This window comes from Myripristis murdjan, chromosome 10, assembly GCF_902150065.1.
Source record: "Myripristis murdjan chromosome 10, fMyrMur1.1, whole genome shotgun sequence".
Classification (NCBI taxonomy): domain Eukaryota; kingdom Metazoa; phylum Chordata; class Actinopteri; order Holocentriformes; family Holocentridae; genus Myripristis; species Myripristis murdjan.
This window is the reverse complement of record NC_043989.1, coordinates 33656490-33663864: the sequence shown is the minus strand read 5'-3', so window position 1 is coordinate 33663864 and position 7375 is coordinate 33656490.

The window sequence follows — 7375 nt, the reverse complement described above, 5'->3', positions numbered from 1 at the left end:
GGAAGGTTGATTATGCTAGTTCCTAGTTCAATAGGAGTAAAGCTGAATTCAACCTACTGTACAAGAACACAGACAGCATTCAACTAGAAACATTCTTGTCCTGAATATTAAACAATGTGATCAACATATTCTGCATCTTAGTGATTTCATGCACAACTAAACACAAACTTGTTAATACATTTGACTTTAGCATATCACAGTTCAATTGCAATTCCTTGCCCTATCAGTGACCCATCTTGTATTGGGCCAAGCATTTGTGTGCCTACTCCAGTTCTACTTACATGATGACACACTTCAGTAAAATGTAACAAAAACTCATTCTTGCTTGATTGATAACTAACTGTGTAAGACATCTCATAAAGGAATTGTAAACTAAAATGTGCAATTTTTGTTAAAATGTATTTTATTGTTAGCACTGGGTGTAGACAGCATGAATCTGTATGACTGTATGGGCTAACTGACTGAAAAGTGAATCAGATGTTCCTTGCACCCTCTCCAACATGTTTGAAGCAAAGCCATTCATACCATTTTTGTGGTATTTCTGCTTTTTATTGGACAGTGACAGTAGAAATAAAAAGGGAACACAAGAAAAACAGAGTGGGGATGACATGCAGCAAAGGGCCTGAGCTAGAATCAAACCCAGGTCACTGGGTTTGATTCTAGCTTAAACACTGCTTGAAGCAAACTTGGGCTTCCTCTGTTGGTAACTATGCTCATGGCCATGTTCTAGCTAAAGCAAGCACTCACCACATAGTATTTATATTGGTAGTCTTGGTAGTCTATTACCTGTCCAGCAGAAAACAGGTGATGTTGGTGTCACTGTGAAAATATTTGTCCCTCATCCATCTGGGAGAGGGCACACGGATGTTTATCCATGTTTTGTTGTCATCTGTCTCAATTCGTTTTGTATCTGTATATTTTTGCAACTTTAACAATGAAGTTTCACCCCCTTGCTCTTTATTGTACTAAATAGGTTACTAAGTATGATTCTCCATTTATTGAACTTCTTACTGTGGTCGCTCATCCTCCGGTCTACAAGTGCATTTGCACAAATGCGAAAGGCCCTCTCTGGAATTACTGTCTTGTTTGTCCCTTTTGGGCTACTGCAGAAAACTTGGTGGCCTCCGTGGAAGTGGACTTGCTCCTTATGTAGACATAAAGCAGTATAGTATGTAGGACATGTGTCATCAGCCTGTCCTGCCAATCACATCAAAGTGAAAATGCAAAACTCTTCAAACAAAATGACCAGAATGTAAAATACTGTCAGCATGCCTCATCAAAATAATATATTCATGTGGACAGAAGGTCAAAATCCAAACCATAGAGGTGCACTTCACTTTCTGTATAAATATCACAATCAACTCGGTTGATTGAGGTCAACTTAGCGTCTGGAGAGGAGCAGGTTTCGCCCATTTTTGACTGAGCTAACAACAACTGGCTACATGGGACTGAATAAAACCCAGATGGCTGAGGAAGTGGAGGACATTAAAAACTCGGAGGACTTCATAACGGAGGAAGTTTCAGCCTTTAGGCTGCAGCAGAAGAGCATAATGGATCTGGTCGGGGAAGTGAAGGCTCTGTGATTACAGAATGCTGAGAAGAACAAGCGTATTGCCTATCAGGAGCAGAGTCATGGACCTGGAGCAGTACACACGGATCAATGATGTGATTGTCACCAGTCTCCAAAATAAATCCCTGGTCATACACTCACCACGGGCAATAGCGGGGAGCCCAGTGAGCTGCATGCTAGCTCCACAGAGCAACAGGTGGCTGATTTTTTTTATAGTCCAAGGGGATTGTGTGGACCTGTAATAACATCGAGACATGCTACCCTCTGCCCAGGAGAAATGCCAGCGACAAAATGGCTGCAGTACTTAAGTTCATCAACAGAAAACATAAGAGTGCACTGCTGAAATAAGGAAGAAAGCTAAAGGGAACAGATGTCTTTCTAAACGAGCACCTGGCCAAACACAATGCTGATATAGCCAGAAAAGCACGCCAACTTCAGACACTGAGAAAAATACAAAATACTTGGACTTCAAAATGTAAAATATTCATAAAACTGAATAAATACCAATGATTGCCATGAAGTGGATTGTAGTGGACCAATGACCGTCTTGATCTGGACTGGACTGACTGTAGTGGACACTGAGGTAACAAACAAAACACAACCATGATATACACGGACAGAACCCACATCGGGGGACAATAGCCACATAACACAGAAGATAAGTGAATATGAACAACTGGAACTCAAAGCATTTGAGTTGAGCAAAGCTGATCACAACATACTGGACTTGGAACAGGATATAGACCCGGACAGTAATTTTTTTCTCCACCATAAATAATAATTGCTGCTACTACATGGATGAGCAGTATAACCGGAACATTAAATCCGAGGGCAAATTGTCAATTATTCACTTCAATAATAGAGGCTTATATGCAAACTTCAATAACATTAAGGGCTATCTACATACATTTCCAGAGCCATTCAATATATTAGCAATATCTGAGACTCGACACTGAAAAAGGGATAGGCTTTGAATTGCAGGGCTATGAACTCAAGTATTATAACAGACAAAACAAGGGTGGTGGAGGAGTGTGTTGATAAATCCTTAGACTTCAGGGTTTGGGATAGAATGACAACGGTAGTTGATAATCTACTTGGATGCTTAACAACTAAAATCTGCAAGGAGAAAAATAAAAATGTTATTGTAAGCTACAGATGTTATGTTATTGTAAGCTATAGAGCACCAGTTTCAAGCACTGGAACCTTCAGTGAGTGGATGGAAAGTATCTTTTCAAACATAAGTAACAAAACTATTTTTATGTGTAGGGATTTCAACATTGATCTGTTAAACCCCAAGAAACTTCATCGGTAAAATGTACACTTTGAGCCTATTTCTAAGAATCATCAGACCCAGCAGAATTACATCCTATTGTGCCACAATATATTAACCAATGACATTGGTAACAATGCAATAAGCAGATTATTAATTAATGACATTAGTGACCATCTGCTGGTGTTTACAGTTTATGATATCAATTTCAGAAAAAGGTCAGATAAGCAAACAGAACATAGACAAGTAAGGACAGTAGAATCCATAAACACACATCATGAGAGGGGTTACAAGAGGAAAATTGAACTTTAAAATACATGACACTTGTACAACCGGGAAGAGTTTTTGTGTATCAGTTTGCAGGGTGAGACAGTGGAATGGGTTTACTGTGGAGTTGATTCAATGTTCAAATATGCGACAGTTTAAAATGAGGTATACAGACATGATCTTCATGAGGTACAGGGGTGTTATAGGGCCTACTGTTTATTTATTTGGTTATTTTTCTTAGTTTTTTTTCTTCTATTCTGTGGTATTTGTACTGTATGTGTGCATGTATGTGTATGCATGAATGCATGTACATGTGCTAGTACATGTATATACACTCCTGATCAAAATCTTAAGACCAGTTGAGAAATTGCAAGAATTTACATTTTGCACTGTTGGATCTTAAGAAGGTTCTAAGTAGAGCTTCAAAATGCAAAAAGAAGAAATGGGAGTGAGACAAAATAAAAAAAAAAAAAAAAAGAGTAAGCAATTTATTGCAAACAACCATTAAACTGAAATAGGCTGTTCATCAGCTGATCAAAAGTTTAAGACCACAGCCTTTAAAAGCCCAAATCTTGGTAAAAATGTGGATTCAGTGTCATTTTCTGTCAGGTATCCACACTGTCACACTATCCACACTGGCCCAACAGAGTCTGTCGGGCCGACCACACCCCCCTCGCCTTGGATGGTCTTTGGAGCAAGGAATCCCAGGTGTGCAAGAGGGTGTATGCCCCCTCGTCCCGGCTGATGGTGCCACTTGCCCGCTTCCTGGGGGCGTGGTCGGCTCACTTCTGAGGAAGCCTGGAGCGACAGTCGAAACTGTCAAGCAGGTACGAACAGCTCTCTAATTCGTTTGTCTGAAAATAAGAAAATCTAGCATATCTTAACAGAAGACAAAATGAACTTAATCAACCCTGCTAACCCTGTTTGGCCCCTTCTACCATGTTACTAACCACAGTAGTGACATGTTTTTAGATAGATAGATAGATAGATAGATAGATAGATAGATATACTTTATTGATCCCAACCAGGGAAATTCTGGTGTTCCAGCAGCAACAGTAGAAACATACAATAAAGTTAACTAAAAAAAGAATAAAGGCTAAAAATATACAGTAGAGACTATAAAGACTAAAGACTCAAAAAATACAATAAGGGCTAACCTAAGGAAAGGAGATACGAGATGTGAAAATATACATATGGAATGAGTATGACAATATACAGATGGCGCTGAAGTATATGCATGATTAGGTGTTTTACGGTAGAAAAACAGTGGTCAAATTGTAGTAAACCATAGTTATTTTTTGTAAGGCATAGCTAGCAAAGCCATTGTTATTGGAGTTTTGAGAGTGGAGATCACTGTGTTTTTGGAGGTATGGCAAACATTGCATGTAACTTGTCATTATTTGGATTTTGATAAAACAGTGTGACAGTTTGTTGGAAAATGCAATTTATGGGTGCATTCCCACTCAAATAAAGGGTGCTGCATCACCCTTAGCACTCCTAGTTCCCAAGTCCTTGGTTCTGTATGGTGCTTTAATTTGTTAAAGTTTAATCTTCCCATCCAAAATTATTTGTGACTTTGTTCTGACCCATAACCACCGAAATCTATGGTTTACCTGCGTGGGTCATATGTCAATCTGCACATCATTATTGTGTTACGTCAGATAATCTCCTTCATAAATCATCAACCTGAATACTTGACAGGCAATGGCCTCTTCTCCCACCTGCTGCCCCTCTGCCAGGGATCCCAAGATCTGGGACTGACTCATATTGTCTTTTCTCTCCTCATCTTCCCCACTTTTGCCCACTCCTTACATCTGTAAATACCATCCATCCACTGTGCCCTTCCTGTCCCCTTTCTCATCCTTCCATGTTCTCTCCTTTTTCTGTGATATCATTCATCCCTTTTTTGTTTTCTTTCCTCATTTCTCTTTCATCGTTCCTGGCTCTCTTTTCCTCTTCTCTACTTCTCTTTCATGCACCCTCTTCTCTATCATTTCCACTAGTCCCTCCTTCTTCTATCCCCTCCCCTCCTTCCTGCGCCCTCTCTCTTTTCCTCCCTCTCTTCTTCCCCTTGTCCCTCCATCCATCAGTATTTCAGCTAGAGACAGATAGCATCATTGCTTTACTGCTGCAAAGAACTGACAGTCTGTCTGTCCTCGCTGTGGGCTTTAAACACACTAAATCAACGCCTGAAAGAAATAGATATTTTGCCACTGAGATAAGCCCATTTCCTAGCGAGTATTCATTGAAATGATATAATAACTGACATGGATAGGAGAGCGGTGGTAGAGAGTGAGAGAGAGAGAGGGAACAGAGATAAATATGGTATTTGCAAGTTCCCTTTTGTGGCGGGAAGGCGCCTCCTTTTTGTGGAGGAGGAGAAGGGTGGGGGATCTAAACGTTGACAGGGGAGGTAGTAAATTGAATGCCATGAGCCGTCTGAGCCTCTCTGTCTCTAAAAAGAAATTCAATTAAAGTGTATTGGAGGGTTGTGAATGTGGCAGAGACTGGGTTCCAGTGGCTGATAAGAGCTGCTTCTCTCTCTGAGCAGCGTTATAACTGAAGCCAGATCACTGGCTGCTAAACGTGTAATCCCCTCCAGCCGAACAATATGGGCCCCAGTCTGATTCAATCCAGCACCAGCCAATTCTCCACATTAAATCTACGCAGGGGGCCGAGAGTCGCCGAGCACCCAGTAACGCACTTCCTCAGGCTTAAGCTACACACATAAACCAGAAAGCCAGGGATGCTGACAATGACTGCTATCTATTGCTTAACAACACACACCCACACACATGCACACACACACGCGCGTGCACATACACACACACAGATTGTATTAAAGATCCCTTGGGAAGTGATTTCAGTTCTTTCAGTGTTAAGTACCTGCTCCACTCTAGCTAATACCACCACTAATACTGGAATTATACACTGTATGTGTGTGTGTGTGTGTGTGTGTGTGTGTGTGTGCCTTTTTCCACAGATAAAATACGTGAGATATCATGGTGCTCCTTGACTAAAGCACACACATACATACTGGTTCATGACCTATTAAGCTCCAGGGTCTATCTCTTGTGGAAGCTGCCATTCTAAAGCGTCAGCTCGGTCTCACTAGAGTCCCTTTAAAGAGACAAATCAACTCTCTGCTCTATAAGCTCCTTGATCAACTTACAATTGTATGACACAGAAATTGGCTGCAGTCACTAATACTCGCTTATTTAACTAGCAGAAGATGACTGAGTGGTCACTATCATTGCACCTTTACGCCTTTTTAAAGAACTCTGTAAAATGTATTCTTATGTCATTTCTTAAAGGTATAAATCACCTATTTTGATCAATTTTATATTATTTCATTTACTCCCTAGCTGTTATGTAGGACAAACGTGATTCTATTTTCTTCTCATGTTGTTTGTGTTTTTATGTTGTTGTTTTTTTATTGCTTTTTTTTATGACAGTGTGGTGAAAACCAGCTCTCTCATTTTGTTGAGCACTGTGCAATGATAATATAGTTGACTCTACTTTAACTGAGCGTTGGATCTGGCCTGAATGCTCCAAATGTTGACTGTTAAGGTGCCATTAAGGTGAACTTCTAGCTACATTAGGCTAGCTATGATGTGGCTAGCTCCTTGGTTAGTTTCTTCTTTTCCCATCACACACTGCGTGCAGCTGCCTTCAAAGGTATGTTGATCATTTTTAGCTGCTTTTTTTCTTTCTTTTTTTTTTTGGACAATAAATCTTCAAAAAAAAAAAAAAAAAACACAAATCTGCCACACATCATCACACAAAAATAGTTGATTATTTATAGTGATTAATAATAAAATAAATATAATTATTAATTAATTGATTACTTTTATAAATTAATAAAAATATTAAAAATTAATTTCACCACTTCAACTGAACTATGAATTGCAAATACAAGGATACAAGGATACAAGGAAGTTTATTGGTCATTATACAACAGGTTGAATAATGTGTGGTTCCCTCTTGACTAATTAATTGATTGTATAGAAAATAAAATTATTAAACAAATACCCCCCAGACACATACCTGCTCTCTATGCACCTTAAACAATATTTATTATATCTATTTTTTATACACTGTACATATTTTTCTTTTCTTTTACTACTGTAAATATTGTTCATTACTGTATATATTGTTATTACACTGTTTCCTTATTTATATTATGTCTGCTTTTGCTGCCTGTAGAGCTGCTAAAGCAAATTTCACAGTAATGTTGGTGACAATGTTAACAGTGACAATAAAAGGAT